Below are 16072 nucleotides of genomic sequence, written 5' to 3' on the forward strand. Positions count from 1 at the left end.
AGGAATAAGGTCATATTCACAATAACTAGCTACGTTTACAGCTGTTTTCAGTGTTTCACAATTTTGTTTCTTTAATAGTGTTCAGTTCAGTTCAGTTCAGTCGCTCAGTCATGTCTGACTCCTTGCGACCCCATGAACCACAGCATGCCAGGCCTCCCTGTCCATCACCAACTCCCGAAGTCCACCCAAACCCATGTCCATTGAGTCGATGATGCCATCCAGCCATCTCATCCTCTGTCGTCCCCTTTTCCTCCTGCCCTCAATCTTTCTCAGCATCAGGGTCTTTTCAGATGAGTCAGCTCTTTGCATCAGGTGGCCCAAAGTATTGGAGTTTCAGCTTCAACATCAGTCCTTCCAATGAACACCTAGGACTGATGTTCTTTAGGATGGACTGGTTGGATCTCCTTGCAGTCCAAGGGACTCTCAAGAGTCTTCTCCAACACCACAGTTCAAAAGCATCAATTCTTTAGCGCTCAGCCTTCTTCACAGTCCAACTCTCACATCCATACATGACCACTGGAAAAACCATAACCTTGACTAGACGGACCTTTGTTGGCAAAGTAATGTCTCTGCTTTTTAATATGCTGTCTAGGTTGGTCATAACTTTCCTTCCAAGGGGTAAGTGTCTTTTAATTTCATTGCCACAGTCACCATCTGCAGTGAATTTGGAGCCCAGAAAAATAAAGACAGCCACTGTTTCTACTGTTTCCCATCTATCTGCCATGAAGTGATGGGACTGGATGCCATGATCTTAGTTTTCTGAATATTGAGCTTTAAGCCAACGTTTTCACTCTCCTTTTTCACTTTCATCAAGAGGCTCTTTAGTTCTTCTTCACTTTCTGCCATAAGGGTGGTGTCATCTGCATATCTGAGGTTATTGATATTTCTCCCGGCAATCTTGATTCCAGTTTGTGCTTCCTCCAGCCCAGCGTTTCTCATGATGTGCTCTGCATGTAAGTTAAATAAGCAGGGTGACAATATACAGCCTTGACATACTTAATAGTGTACATAGATCAAATCTAAACAACAACAGAAAAGACTCAGATATGTTATTTCTTATAGAGATTAAGAAGCATTCTTCTTGAAGATTTATTAGATCATGTGATATCTTTGTATAAACTCAAAATTTCTTGAGCTACAAATAATAAATATATTCATGAAATATTATATAGGCTTTAAAAATGAAGTTATAGATTTAACATAGTTACAGTGTTATTAACTTTTCAGTAGATTAAAGAGGAAATACACAGTTTTGGTTTTCTGGGACAGTCCTAATTTAAAATCTTTCATTTTCTTCATAAATACACTAGCAGTTTTTCAGCTTATCTGTCCCCACTTTTGGTTTGGAAAATACATGTGGGTAATAAAAAGAACTTAATAGGTATCATTGATTGAACACTCATTATGATAAGGCAGTATGGTTTCAAGGATATGTCACTTAATCTTGCCAAAAACTGGTGGTAGGAATTACAAACATCTCTGTTTTATAAATGAGAAAATTGAGATCTGGAGAGTTAAGTAACTTATCCATGATCACATAGTCCTAATAGAGGACTCCAGATTCAAACCCACCATTCTTTTACTCCCAAGATAACATTATATTAAATTGTAATTGAGTATAGGTTATTTCACTCTTCTTTGTAATATAGCATCTTTAGATTGATCTTTTAAGAAATGTCATTTCAAATACATATGTATCTTTAATAATCATCTGTTAAAACTTAGGCTGCTCTTTGGAAATTTTGAAGAATAAAGGATCACACCATAAATATTTTGGTTATTCTAACACTTAGCACAATATCATACATGATAATAAGCCCGCAGTAATTATTTGTTGAAATAAAGACAATTCCTCATTGGGAGCTTAATGAGTAAAAATGGGTAAAAAGATGGTTGACAGTGTTTAAAAATTCAGTTCTCAAGTCAACATTATTAATGTGATTCAGAGATGAAAACTGAGTGCTTAAGAATATCTCTTCAGAACATTGTAAAGCAACTATACCCTAATTTAAAAAAAAAAAAAAGAATATCTCTTGGCCCCTTGTTCTGTTGTCCTTCTGTATTTCAAAAATACAGTTATTTTTCAGAAAGAATGACTCAAGGCTGTAGAGGGCAGTGTAAACCAACTCAAGTGGACTTCTGGTTAGAGAGGTGCTGTAATAGTTGCTGTGGTTCATATATCCAAATAGGTTTTAACATCCCAAGTATCTGACCACTATTAGAATTATCTCAGACGTAAAAATAGAGAAGGATAAATGAAAAGTGTATTATAACCAAAGATTTACATAAATCCACAGAGATGCTGGCAGTTAGACATACAGTTTCTATCCTTGTAAACTCTAGTGGAAAAACCAGGACCATTAGCTGTATAATCTAGGCCTAAAAACATTTTTGTCTCAGTGAATTTGATAAAAGTTTCTTGTAAAGAATTTTCTCTCCTCTTATAGTTGTCTAAATAAACAACGAATAAAAAATATTAACACCCTCAGTTGCCCTCCCTCTTCCTCCCCCCACCACTTTATAAAGACATAGACTATTTAGTTGTGTACCAAATTATGCACTATACTAAATTTTAAAAATATTTAATATCAATTCAGATTTATTTGGCATTCTCTCATTCTGTTGCCAGTATTCCTGAACAGTTTGGTTTTCCAGGGTTTCCTTGATTTTATCACTCTCCTGGTGAATAAGATGTTTGGGATTATATTTTGTAATGAGTGACACAGGGTTTCATTTAGGAAAAGAAACACCCCAAACCTATTGACTCACAAGTATTTCAGTTTTTGGCAAAGTTGCTGCCAGTGTTGCCTACAATTGACCATCTGATGGATATAGATATCTGTGTTCTGAACAAATACCATACCGGTTTATGTTAGTTATAATGCTCATTTTTATAGAAATTCTGTATCATTTGCCCATTTTTCTTAACTTTCTGGTTTTGTCTTTAGGTAAATACAATTTCCATGGATGAAAATTTCATAAGTAACAATCATATCTTTAATAACTGCAGACACAGTACTTGGTCATTGTACTGATCTCACTGGGTAATTCTGTCTAATTTAAGTAATTTTAATAGGCATGTAGTCCTTGAGTAACATAGTATCTCCAAAGTTAATATAAATGAAAAAGCAAGTTTTCTAAATGTAGAATAATGAAGCTTGTACACCAGAAATTAGAGAAGTTCTGACTTCAAATTTGTCTATTGTACGTTTGACCGTTTAAAATGTGATGAAAGCTATAGATGTATAGTTCAGAAAAACTAACTTTATATTTTTAGATCTCATTCATATTTTCATTTGATTTTCAGAACAGCCTATAGTAGACTCAGGGTTGCCATTGTTATCTTTGTAGATGTGGGGAAACTGAGCCTCAGACAATTTGAGGGATGTGCTGAAGTTGAGGTAGCTGGCAAATCATAATGCTTCAGTTGGAATCCAGTCCTGCCTGTGGTGTTTGCTTAGAATTAAACGGCTATTTTATGGTTTTGTTGGCTTATACTTATGTGATTTCTTCAGTACATTTAAGAATCAAGTAGTAGTATTAGTCTGTTAGTCACTCAGCTGTGTCTGACTCTCTGTGACCCCATGAACTGGAGCCCACCAGGCTCCTCTGTCCATGGGATTCTCCAGGCAGGAATACTGGAGTGGGTTGCCATTTCCTCCTCCAGGGGATCTTCCTGACCCAGGGATCGAACCCAGGTCTCCTGCATTGCAGGCAGATTCTTTACCATCTGAGCTTCAGGGAAGCCCCAAAGTTATGAATCAAACACTAGCCATATTTTGTTGAACTGACTTTTAAAAAAAAAATCAAAGGGTATGTTATGTGGAAATTCTCAATAGCAGTTTATAATTTCAACTTTATTGGCCTCATTAATTCACTAACTTAAGAGGCAGTTTCTAGTTTTCGGTTTTGCTTTAGTTACAGGTCAACATTCTGAGGTTTGATGTACCTACTTACCTATTTATGCATCTAGTTCTTTTTACCCTCTGAATTTTGTTTTATTATTAGGGTATTACCTTATGACTTATTTATTCTCTTAAAGCTCTTTATGGGCTTCCCTTGTGGCTCAGCTGGTAAAGAATTTGCCCACAATGCGGGAGATCTGGGTTCGATCCCTGGGTTGGGAAGATCCCCTGGCAAAGGGAAAGGCTACCCACTCCAGTATTCTGGCCTGGAGAATTCCATGGATTCTATAGTCCTTGGGATCCCAAAGAGTTGGACAAGACTGAGGGACTTTCACTTTTCAAGGCTCTTTATGAACATTAAATCATAAGAAGATATTGATTATTTTACTTGAGCTCTGAAAGGCACGTAAAATTTGTTGACATAAATCCCATTAATTAAAATACTAAAAAGGATCTCTCTCACACCTGTAGGGAGGAAGTAAAGCATTGTGTGGTACTGTTGGTGTGTGTGAAGCACAACGTGATTTCACCTAGCAAAAAAGTAAATGAACGTTTTAAGTTTTTAAAACTTATCAAAACAATATTTTCCAACAAAAACTAGTAGAACAGAGGAAGGGTTGGTAGATAAAGACGTCCTACTTCTGTCTTCCTAGGAGAGGAATTTGAGGCTTACTTTAAGAGTGTATGACTCTAGACAAGTTACTTAAACTCTGTAAATCTCAGTTTCCTCATCTTTAAAGTGGGATAATAATAGTACATGTCGCATTGACTTTTGAGAGAAATAGTGAGGTAAAACGTATTTTCTTGGCATATGGTATTCTCTAAGTAATTGATAGTAATAGCAGTAGCACTTATTGGCTGCAATAATCTTCAGTGAAAATCAGTTCTTGGTGAAAGTTCAGTGGTAGCAAAAGGAGTGGAAAGGAAAGATCAAATGAGTGAAGAATAGATAAGGAAACTCCCTGAGGGCTTAGCCTCTGGTATGATGTGGGTGTTGAAGTTTTGGGGGTGCCAGGGTGACTGATCGGTCAAGCATAGGGGCTGTTAAAAGAGATGGTGTTGTCCCTTACCCCAGGAACATAGGATTTCAAAGAAACATCATTAAGACAAAGTGGTAGGTAAAAAAAAGCTCAGGGTAACTTTTGTTTTTATTGAACAAGACTTTTAAATAAATTTGTATTTAATATTCACCATTTTAAAATGCTACTAAATGAAGTGACTTTTGTTATTCTCCTGTCTGAGTAATTCAAGTGTTCAGTACTTATTTGTTGGGCTAGTGAATGGCAAGATTTCTGTCATTGCCTCAGTTTGAAAGACTCGGCTCTTCTTTAAGATAAACAGTATCTAGAAGCATGGCCAGGTACGTTCACTGCACTGTGAGAGGAGGGGGAGAGGAGTCAGGAAGCATGTAGGTGGGAAGGTTTCCTGTTTCCAGGCAACAGCGAGGAGCTCCAGAGGGAAAGCAACTTGAATATAAATTCATTCAGGAGAGGACATTTTACCACACTGCTTTCTAGCCGGTGGGAACTCAGACTTGATTCTGGAAGAGACGGTGGGGTTTAAACTTCATTTGTCAACGGGTAAACTTACTGGAAACCGATTTCTCTTCAGGTTTTGTGTGTACCAAAAATATCACGTACAGGTTAGAATTTTAGAGTATTTTGAAAACAGTGGCCAGCCCCTGCGTGTTCGCCTCCTTTCTCCTTCTCCAGGAGCACAGGGACGTTGGGCGGCTTCATCGCCCCGTCCGTGGGCTGTTGAGAGCAGAGAGGCTCTTGGCCTTAGAGCGGCGCTTTCCCCGCCTGCCTCCATCTGCAGGAAGGAGGGAGAAGCACAGCACCCTCGCTCGCGGGGAGGTGCTTCCTCCTCGGGGCTCCTCCAGAGCAGACGGCGAGAGCCCCTCCTGCGCCTCGGGCTTCGGGCCTCGGGCCTCAGGGAGTGCTGGCTGGTCGCGGCTCCTGGCGTCGTCCCGGCCCCTGAAATGCAGGAGAGGGGAGTGGCTTTGCAAGAGTGGAAGACGCGCCTGCAGGAGGAAGCTACCTGATGGGGTGGGTTAATCTCTAGGCTTTTGAGATACTAAAAAGGGGGGTTTAAATACTGCCGCCCCCCCCCTCCCCCCCCGCCAAAGCTCTCCAGTCTGATGCGGTAACTCTCTGGGCCCTGAAGGACCTTCTTCTAGAGTGTGTGGGTGCGCGTCGGTGTAGGAACCCGTGAGAAACCCGGGGAGGGTTACACACGCGGAAAGAGTTGCCTGTGCAGAATGCATTCTTTTCTCACTTTCACATTGGGTTCCCTCTAGAGCTCTGAGGCGGGCCACTTTCCTTTTAAAATCTGCTTTTCGTTGTTTCGTTAGACTACTGAATGTTTAAGAGTTATATTCAAAACTCTCAGGCAGACGATAGGTGTGATGAAGGGGGCAAGCACCCTGCAGATCTTGCGCTGGCAATTGCCCTCCGCTCCGGCAAGAGGAAGAGAGAGTAGATGCGGTTGGTCGGGGGGCCTGGAAGAGCCCGGCATTTTACCCCTCAGTCTAATCCGGAGTCTCCCCGAGTACCTCCAGGGACTGTTAGGTGCCTTAGTACACCCTAGTTTAATTTCGGGGCCATAGACAGAGCTGCCCAGATGCTTAAGCAAACATGCAGGATCCAAGCTTTATATTGGCTCCCCTCTCACCATGTGTCCGAGGATGAATCACCCCTTGAAGGGGCTAATCTGTCTCCTTATTGTCCTGTCTAGAAGGGTCACATTATTTAAGTGTAACTCCTGAGAGCCTGGCAGGTCTTTTCAAACAAATGTTGATGGATGCCTTGCAGTCCCTCCCACCCCAACAGATTTCTTTACGCTTCTTTTTACATAGACACTTAACCTATGTTGAGGGTGCCTCTTTTATGACCAGAGAGAAGAAATTAAAGGAGTTTGGTCCTCGTGGTTTATAGTTTGTTCTTGCCCAGCTTGTGCAGCGTCTTTTAGTCAGAAGTCAAGCTGTATTCCCTTTTTTCTGTACTTGTGTTCTCAGTATCCTGTGGGGACATTCAGAAAGGGCTTACAGTAAATGATCATTTTACTATCATTTTCTGTAGAATTTTTTTTTAAGTCTCGTTTTAAGAACATGATTTGACATGTTCTGGGGTATTTTTGTTAATTATGTAATTATATATTTATAACAATGGATTTTTCTTAACCCTAAGTAACTTTGGATTTGTATGGGAGAAGCTCATTGTAAATCAAAGCTGGAGATTTTAAAAAGCCAATAATCTTTATGTAAAGTTTGAGTTACATATGGCATCATATAGGTATTTAATTAGGTCTAGTTCATTTTAATCACTTGATATTAAAGAGTTTAATTTCAGATAGAGGGAATTATGAAAGATTAATAAAAATAGGTGCTACACATCATACTTTTTAAAAAATAGTTTGGCTTACCAGGCATTTATGTTAGCTGTTTATCTGATTTTTAAAGACATAGCTTCTGTTGTGCTAGCCTTTTAGACAGAAGATAAGTCTTAAATCCAAAAGTTTTTTTCCTGTTAATTTTTTCTTTATTATTCTCACTGTTTCCTCCAACGTTATCATCCTTGCTATTTCTTTGAATGTTCAGTATTGTTATCTTGTATCATCATGTTCATAGGGTAATGTGTATTAACAATCTCTTTTATTTTACTGAAGCGTCAAAAGTAAGATTTCCATGTGGGATTCAGTTAATAAAGGAACATTATCTTTTGACATCAGTCTCTCTAAATGTTAATTGAATAGTTAAGCATTTACCAAGAATATGACTGATATATAGATATCCTATCAGGAAAAAAATATTCTATGGTCTAAAAATATTAAAGTGGAGAAAGAAATGGCAACCCACTCCAGTATTCTTGCCTGGAATGGACAGAGGACTTTGACTGGCTATAGTCCATGGGGTCGAAAAAGAGTTGAACAGGACTTAGTAACTTAACAACAACAACAACAAAATACTAAACAGTATTTTTAATAAGAGATGCTAAATTTCATGATTTTAGTCTTCTGTAATTATGCCAATAAATGTTTGAATATGGAAAACCTAAAGTCTACCTGATACCTCCTCTGTTCCTAACCTTTTAAATTGTTATTCATAAGTGAATTCTTGAATGAATTTTGCTTAAAGAACAATCTATATTTAACAAGGAGCAAATTTAAACGAAGCTAATTTTTTATAGAAGCTGCTAGTTTTGCCTTAAAATACCTTTAATCATATTTTCACTTATTGAACATTTAGAGAGTGATCACACTTATGTTCTGAAGTGTTGGATGGATAAAAGAGAAACTTGGACCTTTCCCCCACATTTAGGAAAGGAATAGTTGTTGCAGCATTTATGCTGAATCTTTTTTGAAGGTATAGGCCAGTCTCCGGATTCCTAAATTTGGAAATTCCCCTTCTGTAATCCTGTATTTGTGTCCTGCTCCTACCAAGTGTAAAGGGACCATATTTTTTTCACTATTCTATCTTGTATGGCCTATTAGTTCTTTGTACATACTAGACAGGTAATAATTGTGGAATTAAGCAGAGATTTTTAAAAAGTAGAGTTGAGGATGGAATGATAGGCCAAATTATAATTCAGTTCAGTTCAGTTCAGTTGCTCAGTCATGTCCAACTCTTTGCAACTCCATGATTCGCAGCATGCCAGGCCTCCCTGTCCATCACCAACTCCCGGAGTTCACTCAGACTCACGTCCAACGAGTCAGTGATGCCATCCAGCCATCTCACCCTCTGTCGTCCCCTTCTCTTCCTGCCCCCAATCCCTCCCAGCATCAGAGTCTTTTCCAATGAGTCAACTCTTCCCATGAGGTGGCCAAAGTACTGGAGTTTCTTGGTTTGCTAATGAGTCTTCTCTGTTGTGGTCATGGGCTGATGTTGTTCAGTTTTTATACATTGTATGCTTCCTCGGGAACTAATATCCTTGATTTGGCTGTTTCTTTTACTTTGCAAACAGGGATTTAAGATAAGAAAACTTGAATTTGAGTTTTACATAAAGAATACAATGGATCAGCCACAGAGCCAAAGTTACAAAATTTATGAATTCTAGTTCTTAATTGGGGCTTCCCTGATGCCTCAGACGATAAAGATTTTGTACTATGGCCTCTTAACCAGTAGTCTGATATTTTTAGAAAAGAATGATGGTTTATAGTTGTCATCACTATCATTAAAATAATTTTAAACAGTTTAGTTTTTTTTAATTTGTATACAGTGTTACCACATCTATAGTCACATTTATAAAACATATTTATTTTATAATGTTAATTTTAGTATAATATATGCATATATATGAGCATTTTATCAGTTCAGTTCAGTCGCTCAGTCGTGTCTGACTTTTTGTGACCCCACGGACTTTAGCACGCCAGGCTTCCCTATCCATCACCAACTCCCTAAGCTTACTCACACTCATGTCCATCTAGTCAGTGATGCCATCCAACCATCTCATCCTCTGTCAACCCCTTCTCCTCCTGCCTTCAATCATTTCTAGCATCAGGGTCTTTTCCAAAGTGTCAGTTCTTCATATCAGGTAATCAAAGTATTGAAGTTTCAGCTTCAGCATCAGTCATTCCAATGAATATTCAAGACTGATTTCCTTTAGGATTGACTGGTTGGATCACCTTGCAGTCCACTGGATTCTCAAGAGTCTTCTCTAACACCACAGTTCAAAAACATCAGTTCTTTGACCCTCTGCTTGCTTTATGGTCCAACTCTCACATCCATATATGATTACTGGAAAAACCATGGCTTTGACTAGATGGACCTTTGTTGGCAAAGTAATGTCTCTGCTTTTTAATGCTGTCTAGGTTAGTCATAACTTTTCTTCCAAGGAGCAAGCGTCTTTTAATTTCATGGCTGCAGTACCATATACAGTGATTTTGGAGCCCCCCAAAATAAAGTCTCTCACTGTTTCCATTGTTTCCCCATCTATTTCCCATGAAGTGATGGGACGGGATGCCATGATCTTAGTTTTCTGAATGGTGAGTTTTAAGCCAGCTTTTCAGTCTCCTCTTTCACTTTCATCAAGAGGCTCTTTAGTTCTCTGCTTTCTGCCATAAGGGTGGTGTCATCTATATATCTGAGGTTATCAATATTTCTCCCAGCAATCTTGATTCCAGCTTGTGCTTCATCCAGCCCAGCATTTTTCATGATGTACTCTGCATATAAGTTAAATAAGCAGGGTGACAATATACAGCCTTGACATACTCATTTTCCTATTTGGAACCAGTCTGTTGTTCCATGTCCGGTTCTAACTGTGGCTTCTTGACCTGCATACAGATTTCTCAGAGGGCAGGTCAGATGGTCTGGTATTCCCATCTCTTGAAGAATTTTCCACAGTTTGTGGTGATCCAACAAACAAAGTCAAAAGCTTTGGCATAGTCAATAAAGCAGAAGTAGTTGTTTTTCTGGCACTCTCTTGCTTTTTCTATGATCCAGCAGATGTTGGCAATTTGATATCTGGTTTCTCTGCTTTTCCTAAATCCAACTTGAACATCTGGAAGTTCACGGTTCATGTACTTGTTGAAGCCTGGCTTGGAGAATTTTGAGCATTACTTTGCTAGTGTATGCTGCTAAGTCGCTTCAGTCATGTCCGACTCTGTGCGACCCCAGAGACGGCAGCCCACCAGGCTCCCCTGTCCCTGGGATACTCCAGGCAAGAACACTGGAGTGGGTTGCCGTATGAGATGAGTGCAAATGTTGTGGTAGTTTGAGCATTCTTTGGCATTGTCTTTCTTAGGGATTGGAATGAAAACTGACCCTTTCCAGTCCTGTGGCCACTGCTGAGTTTTCCAGATTTGCTGGTGTATTGAGTGCAGCACTTTCACAGCATCATCTTTTAGGATTTGAAATATTTGAAATGAACATTCTATAAGTTAATGAAGGTGTATTCTGCTCTTTGCTTCATTAAAAGCACTGTATGTATGTACATTGCTGATCTTTAGAGGATAATCTGTGCTTTAATATTTTTTTTCTGTACCATTTTTTGTATCTCATTCCCTTTCTGACTCTTCTCAAGTCTGTTAGTAGCCTTGTTATATGGTTTGCTGGTAGATAATGAAGCATATTGCAACAATGATCAAAATAAAAATCAAGGTGTTGTGAAGTTCTAAAGGCCTGCCTTAAATATATGTGACTTGTTGGCTAATAATAAAAACAAATCTTGCTATTCAGAGGGGTTTTAATTTTTTTTTTTAAGACTTTTAATCTTTTGTATTTTGAATAGTTAAAAGAGACTCTGAAGCAGACTTTCAGATTAACCATGATGTTGCTCTGGGGGCAAATGGATGTCATGAAGCAGTATAGAGGCTGAGGAAACCCGGAGAATGTCAAGTCCGTACCTCAGTTACAGGAAACAATAATGTGTGGAGTAAGCCACTCCTGCATTTAGCAGGTTCAGGCTATTGCTGATCTTAAGGAGAGTCAGTTTTGAGAATTTGAGAGGTCAATAGCCATATAGCAGTGGATTGAAAAACAAGTAGGAAGGGAGAAAAAGGTGATAGTTGCTGTTGACAAGTGTTTTGATAAGTGTTACTTGGAAAGGAGGAAGAGAGAGTAGTAATACCTAGAGATGGAATTGGAAACTGATTGGTTCTTTATGCTAAAAGGAGATACCTTTATTTCCAAGTAGGAAAAAATAGCTTCTTGAAAGACTGATAGTATATAAATGAAAGCAAGTACAATTTAAATATTATTTAGTTTTTCATAATTATGATGTTTATAAGAAGCCTTTCTTTTTCAACTGGGTGGCTTTTAGCTAACTCACTACCACAAAAATACAATCCTATTTATTTTTCTATAGTTCTTTTAATTCCTTTGGATAATATTTTATCAAGGTTTATAATTTTTAGTGAAGCTAAATTGGCATGAGGCACTGGAAATAATAAGAGAAATAATTCCTGAATAGGAAACCTGTGTTTTATATATTTAAGCCTCTCTGGATAACTAAAAAGTAGATCTATTTTAATTGTTACTAAAACATAATAGGGAGATGCAAGAAAAAAGATATTTATGGTTATATTATGTTTTTGTCACTGAAGAGGTCAGTAACCCCTAAACTAAGAGGTTCCAGAATCTTCAGATTTCAGTCCACATTAACTCTTGTTGGTTAGGGTTACACTTTATTAATAATTTTTGGACATTGTTATTAATTAACAATAAAAATCAACTTTCAGATATATTTTCGGATGGTCTTTCATATAGCTTTAATTAAGTGTTCTCATTTTAAGAAACCACAATGCAAAATCAAAGTTAATATCAAATAAATAGAGGATAATTATTTGGCCAAGATAATTTATAATTTGGATAAATTAAATATCTAAGTAAACTTCTGTTTTAAAGAGTTTATTTATGTATATTAACTCTTTGTTCATCAGAGAACTATGGCTGATGGGCAGAGAAATATAAAATTTTAATGTTTTAAAAATCACTAGCATTTGAATATTAATCAGAAATGAACTTCAATTAAAGTATTCAGTTTGTTGTGCTTATATATGCCCATACCATAAATAAACGTGAATTCATTTTTGAAGAGATACCCTTGTGTCTTTTTTAGATCACTTAAGTCAAGTAATGGACATATCATTAGAGGTTAGCTATTTCTTAATGGGGAAAAAAAATTTTTAATGTTTCATTTAGCTGATAAATACAAAAGAAATAATACATTTCGGGTGCCCTGATTAGATAACTTATTTATAACTGAGCTTTACTGTTGGATTTTTGTCTTTAGTCACAATGTTTGACAAAAATGTTCACCTAGAGTGAATGTTGAACCATTAAGACCATGTTCTTTAAACAGGGGTCCACAGAGTTGTCTGTAGATTTATTTTTTTTTTGGTCAAGACTAAGTAAGTTTGAGAAACAGTATCCTTGATTGTGATCTGTGCTTATTGTGTCCAGTGATGTAATAAGCAAGTGATTCCACACTGTTGAGGGCTTTGCCGTTTTATCTTGCTTTATTCCACCACTTCAGAATATTTTGAAAACTTAACATTTTTAAAGAGAAAAGAGGGACTTTTGTGCTAAAATTCTGTGCCCCCATTGCAGGGGGCTTTGGCTTGATTTCCCATGTTGGGAAACTAAATTCCACATGCCACAACTGAGGAGTTTGCATGCCGCAGCTAAAAAAAGAGTTCTTGGGCCACAATTAAGAGCCAGGGCAGCAAAATAAGTAAGTATTTTTTTTAAGAAGAGGAATGAAATTAGTTTTGGTAAGCTTTTGAGGATTTAATCCCATATTAAAGTGATAGACAGAACTTCTTGCAGTTCTAGATAATCTAAGCTAGAAATTTCTGTTTTCACAATTCCTAAAGAATTGGTTAAGATTATGTTATGGAGTTTTTCAGTCTTTAATCTACTGTTATTTATTAAAGCCTGCATGGGGACAGTTGCTTGCTTGAGTCAAGGAGGGAGCATGACTGCAGGAAATGGGCATTGGATAAGAGGATAGAACTAGTGGGGATCAAGCCTTAACTGGTGGTGCCTGCCCTGTTTTGATTCCTTTTCACCTTCACTGGGCAGGCCAGACAGGTACAGATTTGCAGACTCTAGACTCTTGTCTCTCAGTCTGGTTGGGGGAAGCAAAACCTAGAGACTAAGTGGTTTGGTCACAGTTTGAGGCAGTTGCTGTTTCATCTCTCTGTCCATTCATCTATCATTCCATCTAGTCATCCATGCTCTTCATTTGCACGTGGTAAGTCACTGATCACTCAAGTACCTTTTGTATTCCAGGCTTTAGGCGAAAGATGGAGTCCATTCCTTCAATAACTCACAATTTTATAGCAAGTTGGCAGAAAGCCAAGCAGAAATAGTACAGAAATTGCCTTGTTTTCATAATGTATTATCACTGACAAATTAGTTTTTCATTTTTTAATTTGTTTATCTTCTGTTCTTCCTCTGAGAGTAGAAGCCTTGTCTGTTTCATTCCCCTTTCTATCGCAGTGCTCAAGGCAGTACCTGATGCACCCTAGGTGTTAAGTAATTATTGAATAAATTGAATGAATGAATGAATGTTTTAGTCCAGTGAATTGTCCAGTAAGACTGTATGGAGGGGAGGAGACAGGAGCTAGATATTAAAAGGTGGTCAGGCTTTGAGGAGGTGTAAAAGGAGGAAGCAACTGACAGAAGGAACAACATGGTCACAAAATAAGAAAAAGGACCTGGAGCAAGGAGATGGGAATGGAAAGGTAGAGGACAGGAAGATCATCAGTAAAGAAGCTAGCCTGGATTGACTAGCCCTTTCGTGTAGAAGAGAAGCCAGGTAACTTTGTTCAGGTTGCTTAACTCCTCCGTTCCTTAGTTTTCCAATTCCCAAAAATAAAAAATTTCAGCCATTAAGAAGATTATGTTCACTTATATTTTTAATAACATGAAGGAATACTTAATGTTATTTTTCCTGGAATATAAGTGAGTAAAAAAGATCAATTAATTTTGGTATACTCACTCAACATATGACCGTATACTCTTGAGTTAAACACAAGCACCCAGATGAATATCAGACGTAAGATCCTGAGAGAAGGGAGCAAGCCATAGAAGAATATTCCACTTACATAAAATTCAGAAGCTGGCAAATTTAAACTGTATTGTTTAGCAATACATGTGTAAGTGCAACCTGTATAAAGTAATGCGTTTGTTTACAATTATTAAAACGTGTCATAAAAAAATACTCCTCAGGAAGGATTTATGGTAAAACCCCCCCCTTTCCCCGTCTTCCCATTTGCTACCTTCATATCAAGTTTAGTTGATTTCACTTACCATTGCATCTCTGAAATCAGTCCACAGCTCCTATTTTTACTAGCTCCATCCTAATTCAGACCACCACAGTACCTGCCTGCATAATTTAACCAGTTTCCCTGCCTTTAGTTTTGCCTCTTTTCTGTCCACTCCTCACTCCATTGCTGCCAGAGTTGATGTTGTTCAGTTGCTAAGTAGTGTCTGACTCTGTGACCCCATGGACTGCAGAATGCAGGCTCCTCTGTCCTTCACTATCTCCTGGAGTTTGCTCAGATCCATGTCTGTTAAGTCAGTGATACTATCTAACCATCTCATCCTCTGCCACCCCCCTTCTCCTGTTGCCTTCTATATCTTTGCCACCAGGAACTTTTCCAATGAATTGGCTCTTTGCATCAGGTGGCCAAAATATTAGAGCTTCAACTTCAGCATCAGTCCTTTAAATAAATATTCAGGGTTGATTTCCTTTAGGATTGACTGGTTTGATCTCCTTGCTGTTCAAGGGACTCTCAAGAATCTTCTCCAGCACTACAGTTTGAAAGCATCAGTTCTTTGACTTTTTGCCTTTTTTATGGTCCAACTCTCACATCCATCCATGACTGCTGGAAAAACCATAGTTTTGACTATATCAACCTTTGTCAGCAAAGTGATGTCTTTGCTTTTTAATACACTATCTAGGTTTAATACACTAGCTAGGTTTGTCATAGCTTTTCCAAGGAGCAAGTGTCTTTTAATTTTATGGCTGCAGTCACTGTCTGCAGTGATTTGGAGCCCAAGAAAATAAAATCTGTCACTGTATCCACATTTTTTTCCTTTCTACTTGCCATGACGTGATGGGACCAGATGCCATGATCTTCGTTTTTTTGAATATTCAGTTTTAAGCCAGACTTTTCAGTCTTTCACCCTCATCAAGATTCTCTTCAGTTCCTCTTCACTTTCTGCCATTAGAGTGATATCATCTGCTTATATCTGAGGTTGTTATTTCTCCCAGCAGTCTTGGTTCCAGCTTGTGACTCAATTAGCCCTGCATTTCAGATAATGCAGTCTGCGTATAAGTTAAATAAGCAGGGTGACAATATATAGCCTTGTTGTATTCCTTTCCCAATTTTGAACCAGTCAGTTGTTCCATGTCCAGTTTTCTAACTGTTGCTTCTGTCCTGCATACAAGTTTCTCAGGAGGCAGGTAAGGTGGTCTGGTATTCTCATCTCTAAGAATTTTCCATAGTTTGCTGTGATCCACATAGTCAGAGGCTTTATCGTAGTCAGTGAAGCAGAAGTTCCAAAATGCAGATCTCTTATTACTCCTACACTGAATTCTTACCATACTTAGAATAAATACACACTCCTTACCATGGCTAAGAAATTCCTGAATGATTTGGCTATTTATCTTTTGTTCTTTTTTCTCCATACCCACTTTCTTTTCCTCTCAACACTTGCT

At 38.1% G+C, this 16072-nt stretch overlaps 1 protein-coding gene across 7 annotated transcripts in view; it reads left to right on the plus strand.

Moving 5' to 3' along the window:
- The window catches only part of BBX (BBX high mobility group box domain containing), a 297529-nt gene that overhangs the window by 50849 nt on the left and 230608 nt on the right, over positions 1 to 16072 (plus strand). Inside the window, exon 1 of one of the 7 annotated variants that reach the window (XM_070368811.1) lies at positions 5817 to 5953. The exons of the other annotated variants lie outside the window; for them this stretch is intronic. The gene's annotated coding sequence lies outside the window, so the exon portion shown is untranslated. Of the gene's footprint in view, positions 1 to 5816; positions 5954 to 16072 lie in introns of those variants that run through there. 7 annotated transcript variants of the gene reach the window in all.

This window comes from Bos mutus, chromosome 1, assembly GCF_027580195.1.
Source record: "Bos mutus isolate GX-2022 chromosome 1, NWIPB_WYAK_1.1, whole genome shotgun sequence".
Taxonomy (NCBI): Eukaryota; Metazoa; Chordata; class Mammalia; order Artiodactyla; family Bovidae; genus Bos; species Bos mutus.